Raw genomic sequence first — 13,183 nt, 5'->3', positions numbered from 1 at the left:
GGACCACTACAACTCAGAGAAGAAATTGGGTATGCTCATTAATTGACGACCAAAGCCAGAGATTGGGGTGAATAGAAAGACAATAGAACCACAAATGAATGTGCAGGACTTCAGGTCTCAGACATGTCAGTCATCTGTCCTGGGTATTATTAGCATTTACCATAGAGTGGATATAAACACAAAAGAGCTAAAATACCATCCAGCCTTTCTCCACTTGAGCCACAGAATACAAAAATATGTAGAGTGGCTATTTCCCTAAGTCTCCCAAGGATGGAACATAATTAGTACAATTCTAGATGCAAAGGATAGAAGTTAATTCATGGCATGCAAAGGATATGTTAGGTCAGTGGTTCCAACATTAGTGAGTATCAACCACTCCACAAGGGCTTGTTAAAACACCAATTTCTGGGGCCTCCCTCATAGTTCTAATCCAGCAGGTATAGGGAAGAGCCTGAAGAAAATGTGCATTTCTAACAAGCTCCCACACATCACCGTGTGCTACTAGTCTGAGACCACACTTGCAGAGCCACCACCCAAGACATTAGGGAATCATTCTCTTGGAGAATTCTGGTTGCTAAAAGTCTAACTGGACTTGTGTGTAGTTTCTCTTCCATATATATCAGTGTTCTGACTCATGAGTTCAGTGTCATCCCTTCTCTACTGAAGGGTCTGATTGTGACATTTAGAAGCCACTAAGAAATTTTAAACAGAACTTAGCAGTACATAGACCTTGCCCTTGAAATTGACTTTTAATGCTTTCCTTCAAAGTTATTAAACTTCACATCATAATAGCAGAATAGATGCTTCATAACTGAAAGTGAAGTGGCTTTGAAATATAACCAAACTTTGGATATTACACCAGGCAGGTATACTAGTTATCTGATCAATTTTAATTAACCTCTAGTAATATACTTGGGACACATCAGGTGCCACAGCACAAACATATACGACGCACCTACCACAATCCAGCAGGAAAAAGAGATGAGGAATATACTAATACTTCCATCACTAGAGTAGCATTTTAATGGCACTAACCAGAACGGCTATATGAGTTTGTAAGGGCAAATACAAATCCAAAAAAAATTTTTTTAAGACTCTCCAGTAATTTGAAAAAAGAAAGAGGCCACCCACGTCCCTTTTCTTAGAGCATTTACTTTAGAATTTGTATTTGTAAATTCTTTTTCTGCCTCTTTAAGACGTATGTAAATCTTTAAAAAGCAAGTAAGCCTCTTGACAGTTTTACAACCCAGAAATGTTTTTCTCAAGGATTTGGGAGCCGTCTCTTTAAACCGTAATCAAGGAAGATATCACCCCTATCTCCCAGTTTCCATGGTAGGGTAGGATCCTAACTTTGGCAGGGCACCTGGCTCCAAGTTGCAAAACTACCTTTCGTGGCAAAGAAATGAAAAGTTATTTTTCCTTTGGGTAAAGGCAGTTAGCAAACACAGATAGCCACCCAATCACCAGATGAATTCAGGGTGAACTGGGTGTGACAAACGGCACTGTCAAGGCTTCTTTCTTGAGAACTAGTTTTCTATCTTCAGAATATGTGTGCAGTGGGCTCCACCTGGATGGCTTTACAAAAAGGGGAGACTTTTTTCTGTCTTTGCAACTGGATAACAGATGACCTGTGATACCCATCACAATCTGGTCCAATAGTCAAACTGTTTTCTTTCTTGCCTATATTTTGTGAAGAATTTCTGCATTAGCAGAAGTTTTTTTTATTCTTAATTATATTTCCTGCAAAATTCAGGGTATGGAAATAACATTTCTGACAAGATAATTGACAGTTGGGGGAAGGTCTCCTAGGGGAGAGGCCTGGAAGGTGGGGTGAGATGTTGATCGGAGAGAAGAGGGACAGGGGCATTTCAGGCAGAGCACATGACCCAAGCAAGGGCTAAAGTGGCACAATGCAAAAATGTTCAAGGAAATATGGAGAAATCAACTTAGCTAGAGTGAAGGACTGCTCACTTGAGAAACAGACCCAGAAGAGCGGGCTCTGAGTGGAGCATCTGCTTTGTCTTAGAGCTTATAATCAAAGCATACGTGATTAACAGGACTTCCCCAAAGCAGCCAAGTATCAAGTAAAGACGACTCAATACAAACTTCATCAAAATCAAAGTAAACTATTTTTCAGTGGGAATGGCCCAATCTTGGAATTTCCTTTAGAAAGCTGAAGAATCTTTAAGGTTATGAGTGTTTTATTCCCAATAATTTAGTCAACAAATTTTTACATAATATGCACTTTGTGCTAGGTACTGAGCTAAGCACTAAAGATATGTAAATAAATAAAAGTGAAATGATTTCTGCGTTCAGAGAGCTTATAGACTATTGGGTAGGTACCAATGTAATACTTAGATTTATTAACCTCTTTGCTGCTAGGCATTGTGCTAGGCATTTAGCCCAACTCCCAAAGCAAGCATTATTATACTCATGATACAGATGCACAAAGAGCCTCCGAGAGTTTAAACTGCTCAAGCTTATGTAGCCTGAAATGCAAGGTATGATTACAAACACAATTCATATGGTGTCACTCATATGTGGAATATAAGAAATAGTGAAAGGAACCATAAGGGATGGAGGGAAAACTGAGTGGGGAAAATCAGAGAGGACAAGAAACCATGAGAGGCTCTTAATCATAGGAAGCAAACTGAGGGTTGCTGAAGGCGAGGGGGTGAAGGATGGGGTAACTAGGTCACAGACATTAAGGAGGGCATGTGATGTGATGAGCACTGGATGTTATACTATATGTTGGCAAATTGAATTTAAATAAAATAAAAATAAAACATGCCAAAAAAAACAACAACACAGTGTTTTTGAGTTCAGGCAGCCAAGCTCTTCATAGGGCAGCAAGTGCTAAAAGCACACATTTCTTCCTAAAGTGGCAGGCAACAAGTCAGTTCTTTATTAAGCATATCAGCTGTAAGATTTTTGTAGACACCCTTTATCAATTTGAGGAAGTTCCCTACTATTTCTAGTTCACTGAAAGTTTATCTCATTAAAGGATGTTGAATTTTGTCAAATGTTTCATCTATTAAAATGATCATATGATTTTTTAGTGTATTCTGCTAATATAATGATTTACATTGATTCATTACAAATGTTAAATCAACCTTATATTCCTAGGATAAACTCTAATTAGTCATGACGTATCTTCCCTTCTTGTTGGATTTCATTTGCTTTTTATTTTTTACAGAAGTATAATTGATGCATGAGATTATATTAGTTTCAGGGGCACCATATGATGATTCAATATTTGTATATTTGACAAAATGATCACCACAATAAGCCACAACACATATTTGAAAAAAATTTTTCTTGTGATGAGAACTTTTAAGATCTCCTCCCATAGCAACTTTCAAATATGCAAGACAGTATTATTAACTACAGTCACCATGCTGTAGATTATGTCTCTATGACTTATTTATTTTATTCCTGGAAGTTTGTACTTTTTGACCACCTTCACCCACTTGCTAATATTTTGTTAATGATTTTTATATCTATAATACCAAGGGATATTGATCTGTAGTTTTCTTTTCTTGCAATTTCTTTGAATGGATATTAAGGTAATGCTAGCATCTTAGAATAAGTTGTGCAGTGATCACTCCTATTTTCTAAACAAATCCATATAAGGTAAGTTTTTTCTTCATGAAATTTTTCATAGATTTCACCATCGAAACCATTGTGACCTAGAGTTGTCTCAGTGAGATAGATTTTGATAATAAATTTTATCTTTAATATATATAATAGGGTGATTCAGATTTTCTGTTTTTTCTTTTGTCATATTTGATAAGTTGTATTTTCCAAGAAACTTGTGCACTTTGTCTAAGTTTTTTTTAATGTGTTGGCGAAAAATGTTCATAGTTTTTTCTTATTATCCTTTTAAATTTTGAAGGATCTGTAGTTGATAATCCCTCCTGATCCCTGCTCGTGGTGATTTATGTTCTCTCCCTTTTTCCACCCATCTCATTAAAAGTTCGTCAATTTTGTCAGTGGATCTCTTCAAAGGACCAGTTTGTACACTTATTAATTTTCTCTATTGTCTGTTCTCTTTCAATGACTTATTCTCTTCTCTTTGTAATTTCCTTTCTTCTACTTACTTTCTTCTTACTCTGCTTTATTTCCCTAGTTTCTTAATATGGGATCTTAGTCCTTCATTTTAAATCTTTCTTCTTTTCTAATATAAGTGTCTAGATCTATAGATTCCTTCTAAAGATTGCTTTCTCTGCCTCTTATAAGCTTTGGCGTATTGTATTCATTGTCATTCAGTTCAAAATATTTTCTAATTTCCTTTGTGATTTTGTCTTTGGCCCATGAGTCACTTAGAAATACGCCATTTCATGTGCTTGCTTTGGCAGCACATATACTAAAATTGGAACAACACAGAGATTAACCTGGTCCCTGTACAAAGATGACAGGCAAATTCATGAAGCAATCCATATTTTAAAAAAAGATCTGCTATTTCATTTTGGAGTATTCATGGTTTTACTTGATCTCTTTTTATTATTAATTTCAATTTAATTCTGTTGTGTTCAGAGAATACTCTCTGTATGATTTAAGTCCTGCTAAATTTATTGAGACTTGTTTTGTAGCTCAGCATATGATCTGTCTTTGTGAATACACCACGTGCATTTGTAAGAATGCATATTCTGCAGTTGTCGGATGTAGTGCTCTATAAATATCAATTACATCAATGGGGTCAACAGTGTTGTTCAGATTTTCTATGGCTCTACTGAATATTTTTTGTCCAGTTATTTGATCAATTTCTGGAAAAGGAATTTTATAGTAAAATGCCGTAATTGTGGAATTATCTATTTCTTCCTTTCATTCTGTCAATGTTTGCTACATTTATTTTGAGATTCTGTTGTTAAAGACATACATAATTTATAATTGTTGTGTCTTTCTGATGAACTGTGCCTTTTATTTTTATGAAATATCCCTTTTGTTTCTCGTAGTGTTCTTGTCTTGAAGTCTATTCTATGTAATATTTAAAATGATGATTTCATTCTTCTTATGTTTGCCATTTGTATCGCATGTCTTTTTTCCATCCGTTTACTTTTAATCTTTATGTGTCTTTTTATCCAAAGTGTGCCTCTGCAGGAAGAATATAGCGTCTTGCTTTTTATCTACTCTGTTTATATTTGTTTATAATTGGAGTTATTATACTATTAGCATTTAATATAATTATTAATTGGTTCAGATTGAGTCTACTATTATATTATCCATTTTTCTTAGTCTAATTTTTCTTCTTTTTTTATATTGTTCCCACTTTCTTGCCTTCTACTTGATTCTTTGATTATATTTAGCATTTCATTCTAATTTATCAATCCGCTTTGGCTGATTTTCTTTTTCTTTTCTTTTTTTAAAATTTAAATTCAATTTGCCAACCTATAGTATAACACCCAGTGAATTTCTTTTTCTAAGCAGCTGCTCAAGGGACTACATAAAACAGATCTAGCCTGGGCTCTGAGATTCTCTCCATACTATCTGGCCCACAGGGCCTACTTCTTTTGGTTCCTGGCCAGAAAGACAAGGTTTCTAGCAGAGAGTTAGCTGCCAGTGCAGCTGTGACCACCTTGCCTTTCCATGAAGGGGAGCCTGCACCTAAAAGGAAGGTTTAAGAGAGGTACACACACCAAAAAAAAGGAAACACAGTAGAATACTATGTGGCCACTGCATGGTTTTTCTCCAAACCTGAATTCTTTTGTTCACCTTTAGGCTTGCAAGGGGTTGTTTTTGTTTTTCACAAACGGTTTCATTGTAACCAGTGAGAAGAACAGGTTTTAGGAGGTTTATAGCACCAGAGCAGAACCAGAGCTCTTCCTTTACTCTTGGATTTATCCAATTAACTGGTATATATGATTGAGAAACTTAAAGAAAGAATACTACTTTTTGGAGTTCTTGCCTATCTCAGGATGTCTCTGACTTTTGAACAAGCAAAACATTTGACAAAGTATAGAATTTTTAGGTCGTTTTATTTCCCCCTTAAAAGATGCTCACTATTACTCCATTGTCTTCTGTGATTAAATATCACAGGGGATCCCTGGGTGGCTCAACGGTTTAGCGCCACCTTTGGCCCGGTGCGTGAACCTGGAGCCCCAGGATCGAGCCCCGGGACCGAGTTCGAGGCCCATGTCGGGCTTCCTGCATGGAGCCTGCTTCTCCCTCAGCTTGTGTCTCTACCTCTCTCTCCCTCTCTCTGTGTCTCTCATGAATGAATAAATAAATAAAATCTAAAATAATAATAATAAAACGGGGGAATAATCTGAAGTCTGCTTAATGTTTTTGTTTTTACACTTAATGCTTCTTTCAACCTGGATACTTACAAATTTTTTTCTTCCTCTTTTGATGTTAAAATTTTTGCTGGAAAAAAATAAAATAAAATAAAATTTTTGCTGGGATATTCCTACATATTGAATATTTGTGAATTTTACCAAGAACAAAACACAGCCTTTTCAAATTTTGAATCTAAGGTTTAATTTAGCTCTGGATGATTTTTCCTGTCAGCCAATGCCATGTCCTTGTTTTTCTCATTTAATTTATTGAACAAAATCTCTACTATCCCTTTCCCATCTATCATTTTCCTGATCAGTTTCTTCTCTTGAGTCTCCTCCTTGTATTCTCAAAGTGTTCTGCATTTGTTTTCTACAACATGACAGTGTTTTCGCCTTTGCCTGTCACTTCTATAAAAATACTCTATCATATTTCAGATTTTCATGCATCATTTCTTTATATAAACCAGAACATTTTGCATTTCCACTTCACTTTAACATGTTCTTCAACCTTTGTGTTGTAGAGATTTTATTTTTCTCATCTTTTAGGAAGGAAATCATAACTGATTTCCAAACTGCTCTTTTTTAGGTCCCCTGAGTGGCTCAAACAGTTAAGGGTCTGACTCTTTTTTTTTTAAGATTTATTTATTTATTTGAGAGAGAGAGAGAGAGAGTGCATGCACACACGAGCACAAGTGGGGGTAGGGGCAGAGGCAGAGGCAGAGGGAGAGAGGAGAAGCAGACTCTCGACTGAGCGCAGAGGCCAGTACAGGGTTGGATGCCAGGACCCTGAAATCATGACCTGAGTTGAAATTAAGAGTCAGAAGCCTAACTAAGCCACCCAGGCACCCTTAAATGTCCCATTCTTTTTTGGTTTTGGGTTTTTTTTTTTGTAAAGATTTTATTTGAGAAGAAAAAGAGTAAGAGAGAGAGAAAGCACTAGAGGGAGGAGGGGCAGAGGGAGAGGAAGAAGCAGACTCTCCACTAAGCACCGGGCCCAACATGGGGCTTGATCCTAGGACCCCAAAATCATGACCTGAGCCAAAGGCACCTGCTTAACCGACCGAGCCACCCAGGCGCCCAATGTCTCACTCTTGATTCTGCTCAGGTCATGATCTCAGGGTCATGGGATCAAGACCTACATCAGACTCCACCCTCAGCAGGAGTCTGCCTGAGATTCACTCTCACCAGATCCCTCTGTCCCTCCTCCCTCACTCTAAAATGAATAAATCTTTTTTAAAAATCTTAAAAAAAAGAAAATGTTCTTTTTCCATGAAAACAAGTCATTTTCAGATATTTGCCCTTCTCATAATTGTCAGCAGAGCATTTGTTGTCCTTATTTGCATTCTTTGTATAGTATCCATAGAGTTTTTCTGTTTGCTTAGTTCAAATAGAAAGACCTCTACTTAGAATTTGGCAACAATGTGAGATGTCTTTAGCTCTTCCCACTGTCCTACCAGTGCTTGCAGCCTCCTCATCTCAGACCTCGGTAAGAATGTCAGGTAAACCTGGGCAGCCACTAATATAATTAGCAGAGTTTGACAGTATTCATTTAGTGTAAGTCTGCTGGCCTGAGACTGGCTATTTACTTGATCCAACAGCTGGAGATCTTAAATGCTAAGTCGAATGTTTACAGCTTCTATTTCAGTGAACTCTATTACGTAGAGCATTAAATCCTAAGCAAGCACTGCTCCCTAGAACCCTGCCCATCTCTGCAACTGTTCGTTAAATTTCTTCAATGACAAAGAATTCTAGGACACAACGAACCTCTGCCCATCTTATACTCCTGTCATATTTGTGCCTGGGAATATTAATCCCTCAGTGAATATAATAAAAGAACAGGAGTCTGGGTTTTGGAGTAAGATTGACTATTTTCCAGTGAACCCCTGTGTCACAGATTTAAGAATGCATTTCTCAAAGCCTTCCTCAATTCTCTGAAGGGCTCTGAACTGTCTGCAATAAGGTGGACAAGACGCTAAGTGATCTCTGATGCTCCTTGGCCATCCTAAAATGGTGTGTTCTGAAGAAATTCCACTCCAACTCTGACATCTCTTATCTTCATTTTCCAGTGTGCTTGCTAGTTTTCATCTTTTTTCTATTTTTTTAAAGCTATTTTAATAAGAAGTTGGGAGGAGAAATATCAGGTCTGGCTGGCTGGTCTGTCACCATAGCAACCCAGAGCCCTCTGTAATTACCTTCTGAACACCATGCTTAGTCGGTAGATTATGTCAATGACTGTCACTATGTCTGTGGTAAAAATAAAGCTGTCAGTGTGACAATTTTCTCAAGTCAAAGAATATTCCACCCTGAGGCTGGATAAAAGCTCTGATTCTCTAGAGGAGCTAAAGGGTTTGCTGTGAGCACACTGGCACTCAGGAAGAGTTCCTGCCTCCAGATTCCTGCTCCCCTCTTCTCATACAGCTCTGCTGACTCTCCCTGGAAAGAGCCAAGCAAACTTACCAGTTGTTTTGAATTCGGGTATATTTGAGACAGAACACCAAAAAAATTAGACTCTAAAGGCAAGCAGCTAAGTTTACATTTTCATTTATCCTTCCGTAGCTCCTCATCAACACTGCTTTGATACATGTATCTTGAGAGGCTACTTAGACCCCTACACAGACTAATTCATTTTACCATCGTCACTCTTTTTTTCCCTACAATATTTGATTATAAACATGTTCAAACATACAGCAAAGGTGAAGGAATTTTACAGGGAATTTTACACTATACCCTCATCTAGACTTTACCATTAACATTTTACTCTATTTGTTTTAACATGTTTATCCATCTTTTACCTGTCCATCCACTTATTCATCTTTTTTTTAAACATCACAAATATGTTTTTATTTGTCACCATTAAATGTCTGAATTTTAAACAGATTCTTGGACTGGTGGTTCATATCCATCAGCTCGTTCAACTTTAGCACCGGTCTCATCTGCCGTAGCTTTTCCAGAACTACTACCTTCACCATGAAGCTCCATGAGTTTTCCCAATTGAAACTTGGGCTTCTTTATCCTTTTTACTTTTCTAATGAAGACATCATGGAGTGGATAAATAGACTGACAAGCTTTTTCTAAATCTTTTCCAATGCTGCCTGGAATCAATTTATTGACCACTTCTTTCAAGTCATTGAAAGTGCAGTCATTTCTGCACCTCTTGGGTCATGATTTCCATCATCTTTTTCCAGATTTGGCGGACCTGTTGGTGCTGAGCATAAGAGGTCTTCTGAACCTGATTATTGTGTTTTTTAGTAAAACCAAAACAAAATAGACGAAGCAAATAACCATCGGTAGTCTTTACATCAACATGAACTTCAATCATGGTCTGCCATTTTTTGACCATGGAGCACATTTTGTCATGGGTAAGATCCATGCCATGGAAGTTAGGCAGTTTTTGCCCTGCACATCCTCAGTGTTTAGCTTGAATTTCCTAAATGCAACTTCATCATTCTGCAGATCAGCAAGGCTAACTTCAAAAACGTGACCCTTGAGACCATCAGATGCAATTTTGGTTCCTTGAGTTCTTGTGACTAGTGTTTTTCCAATATTTCTTGAACATAGTTGGCGCTTTCACATCATACCAATCTTTCTTAGAAAATGGATCAACCACTTTCTTCTTGGCTCCTTTTGTGCCACCTTTCATAAGGCGCTTGTTCTTGCTGACCACCATGGCACTGCTCTGGGAGCCAAAAGTTCATCTTATTTTTTTAACACATTTCAAGTTACAAACATCAGTACACTTCCTCCTAAATACTTCAGACTATGTACCACTAACTAAAATTTAATATTTCTTTATGTTTTTGTCCTTTTTTAAAAAAAATGTGTTTATTTATTTATTTGACAGAGAGAGCATGCACACACAAGCAGGACAAGCAGGTAGAGGGAGAAGTAGGCTCCCCACCAAGCAAGGAGCCTAATGCGGGACTTGACCACAGGACCCTGAGGTCATGACCTGAGCTGAAGGCAGTTGCTTAACTGATTGAGCCATCCAGGCATCCTTGTTTTTGTCCTTTTCATAGAACATTTTCATACAATGAAATACAAAAATTTAGTGTACACTTGCTGAGCTCTCAGTTTATATACCTGTGTGACTCAAACACCCACTGCTATCCCCACTCTGGACAATCACCACTCTTCAATTTCTCCCCTGCAACTCTCAGGTGACAGCTGTGCAGCAAAGAGCAAGTAGTCTCAACTGGACTGGAACCAAGTGCAGGGGGCTCCAGGAGAGATGTAGAGGATATAAAACTGATAGAATAACTTGTGTGTTTGAATACATTGAGAGAAGCATTATACTTCTCACAGTATTTGGCAAAATAGGAACACATATATAAATGACTATCAAACAAAACAAAAAACAGAAGTGATTCTTACTTCCCCAAAAAAACAATAGAGTTATAAAATGTATATGACATGGTTCTGCTAGGAATAATATTTACATAATTGTAGTAATATAAACCCTGCATGTTGATCTCATTTAAAAAGAAAGAATCTCCCAGGCAAAACCAAAAAGAAACTTAAAAGCAGAAGGCACCTTCACTCTGACATCATTTGCCAATTAAAGAAACCAAGGAGCTTAAGATTTAATGACTCTCAGGGACAGGGAGACAAGATGTTGAACCTGTGCAAGGGGTTGGAATAGGACCTCTACATGAACTAAGACTCTCAAAGTGCTACTTTCTTGGTAAAAAGAGGGTATTAGTAAAGAACAACTCTTTCCAGAAAAGAAAGAATTCCAAGGAACTTAACTGTCTTGGCCTGGGCCCTGTGTGAGAAAAGGAATGTCTCACTTGAGAATTGATAGGCAAAGCTCTTCTCTCATATTGGATAGGGATTTAAATGTACACTGCATGATCTTGGACTCCCAAGTTAAGAAATTATCCTAATAAGCGGTCTTAAATTAAAAAAACACTCTGGGATTTCTGGCAAAAACCAACACAAATCATTTTCAGAAGAAGTATGCTTGACCCAGAGCCCACAAGATTCTGACAGATAGAGCTCTGCCCAACATAAGCATAAGGTAAAAATTAGAAAAAAAATTTAAAAGCAATGAGAACACACAAAAGAAATCAATCCAGGATAAACAAGAGTCTTCAGAAACTACATGTATCAAAATTAGAGCCTCAAAACTTCAGACAACTCAATTATTGGACATAAAATATTAGATATACTTGAAATTATTAGTTAAAATAAAGAATAATGAGTATGAAATAGGAACGAAGCACTATCACAAATGATAAGGCAAATTTGAAAAACACACATCTAGATGTCAATGAAATTGAAAACTCAGTGAAGGAGTTCTACTTTCAATAAAAGTAATTTATGATCCAATGATTCCACTATTGGGTATTTAGCCAAAGGAAATGAAAATACTAATTCAAAAAGATATATACACCCCTATGTTTATTGCATCATTGTTTACAATAGCCAAGATATGGAAGCAACCTAAGTGCCCATCAACAGATGAATGGATAAGGAAGATGTGGCACATGCACACACACACACAGACACAAACACATACACACACACTAGAATATTATGCAGCTGTAAAAAAAAAGGATGAGATTGTGCCTTTTGAGACAACATGGGTGGATCTAGAAGCTATTATACTAAATGAAATAAACCAGACTGAGAAAGACAAATACCATATGATTCCACTCATTAAATGGAGTCTAAAAAAAAAGCATAAACAAAGAAAAAACAGAATCAGACTTGTAAACATAAAGAACAAACTGATGGTTGCCAGAGGAGAGGGAACTAAGGAGAATCGGCAAAAATGAGTGAAGGAGAAAGATACAGGCTTCCCACATGGAACAAATAAGTCACAGGAATAAAAAGCACAACATAAGGGATATAGTCAATGATACTCTAATAGTAATGTAACAGGACAGATGGTAGCAGTACTTGTGGTGAACACAGCATAATGTATACACTTGTCAAATCACTAAGCTGTACATATGAAACTAATGTAACATTGGGTATCAACTACACTCAAAAAAAAGAAAAGGTCAAAACAAACAAGCAAAAAATAGTAATTTAGAATATCATTTCTACTTAGGTTAAAATGAACAATTTTCTGGAATTTAATAGTTATTAAGCCTGTCTCAAGAAGAGATAGAAAAAGCAAATTAGTTAAATCCATGAATAAAGTTGAGGAAGTTTCCAAAGAATTCCTCTCTTTACACTCACCAAACAAAGAAACAAAGCAACAAAAGGTTCCAATATTGTAATTAGTCAATTTTTAAATAGAAATAGAATTGAAGGCAGCCCCAGTGGCTCAGCAGTTTAGCACCACCTTTGGCCCAGGGTGTAATCCTGGAGACCCGGGATCAAGTCCCACATCAGGCTCCCTGCATGGAGTCTGCTTCTCCCCCTGCCTGTGTTTCTGCCTTTCTCCCTCTATCTCTGTGTCTCTCATAAATAAATAAATAAAATCTTAAAAAAAAAATAGAATAGAAAGAGTTGGTACTATTTAAATTGCTTCAGCCCCAGAGAAAGACAATAAGCTTCCAAAGTGTTTTTTTAAGAAGTCAATTCTTTCCTCAAATCCTGACAAAGATACAGAAGAAAAAAAGAAAACTGTAATCTGATATTATTCAATAATAATAATAATAATAATACTTAAATACAAATTACAAATACATTACGGCATTTGATTTAAAAACACACCATACTCAAATGCAATTTTCAAAAGAATTATACAATAATAAGAAATTTAATGAAATAATCTATTAAATGGGTCAAAGAAGAAAATCTACTTAATCATTGCAATAAAAATAAAAGCTCTGAAATTCAGAGCCCTTTATTAAAACAGATGCTCAAATGCAAAGATGATAAGCGTCTTGAAGTCTTTTTTAATTAAACAAAAGTTATACAAAACAGAAATCAAAATGTATGCTAACATATATTTT

General features: G+C 36.6%; 1 non-coding gene and 1 pseudogene across 1 annotated transcript; one reads left to right on the top strand and one right to left on the bottom strand.

The window, feature by feature from the left end:
- Positions 1 to 4,342: 4,342 nt before the first annotated feature.
- Positions 4,343 to 4,446, top strand: LOC112932574 (U6 spliceosomal RNA). Its single transcript, XR_003237493.1, has one exon. It is a non-coding gene; the product is annotated as a U6 spliceosomal RNA (small nuclear RNA).
- Positions 4,447 to 9,113: 4,667 nt separating this feature from the next.
- On the bottom strand, positions 9,114 to 9,942 carry LOC112932533 (small ribosomal subunit protein eS1 pseudogene; annotated as a pseudogene).
- Between the last annotated feature and the right edge of the window lie 3,241 nt (positions 9,943 to 13,183).

The sequence above is a fragment of the Vulpes vulpes genome, chromosome 11 (genome assembly GCF_048418805.1).
Source record: "Vulpes vulpes isolate BD-2025 chromosome 11, VulVul3, whole genome shotgun sequence".
NCBI classification, from domain to species: domain Eukaryota; kingdom Metazoa; phylum Chordata; class Mammalia; order Carnivora; family Canidae; genus Vulpes; species Vulpes vulpes.
This window is presented reverse-complemented; position numbering and strand designations above follow the sequence as displayed.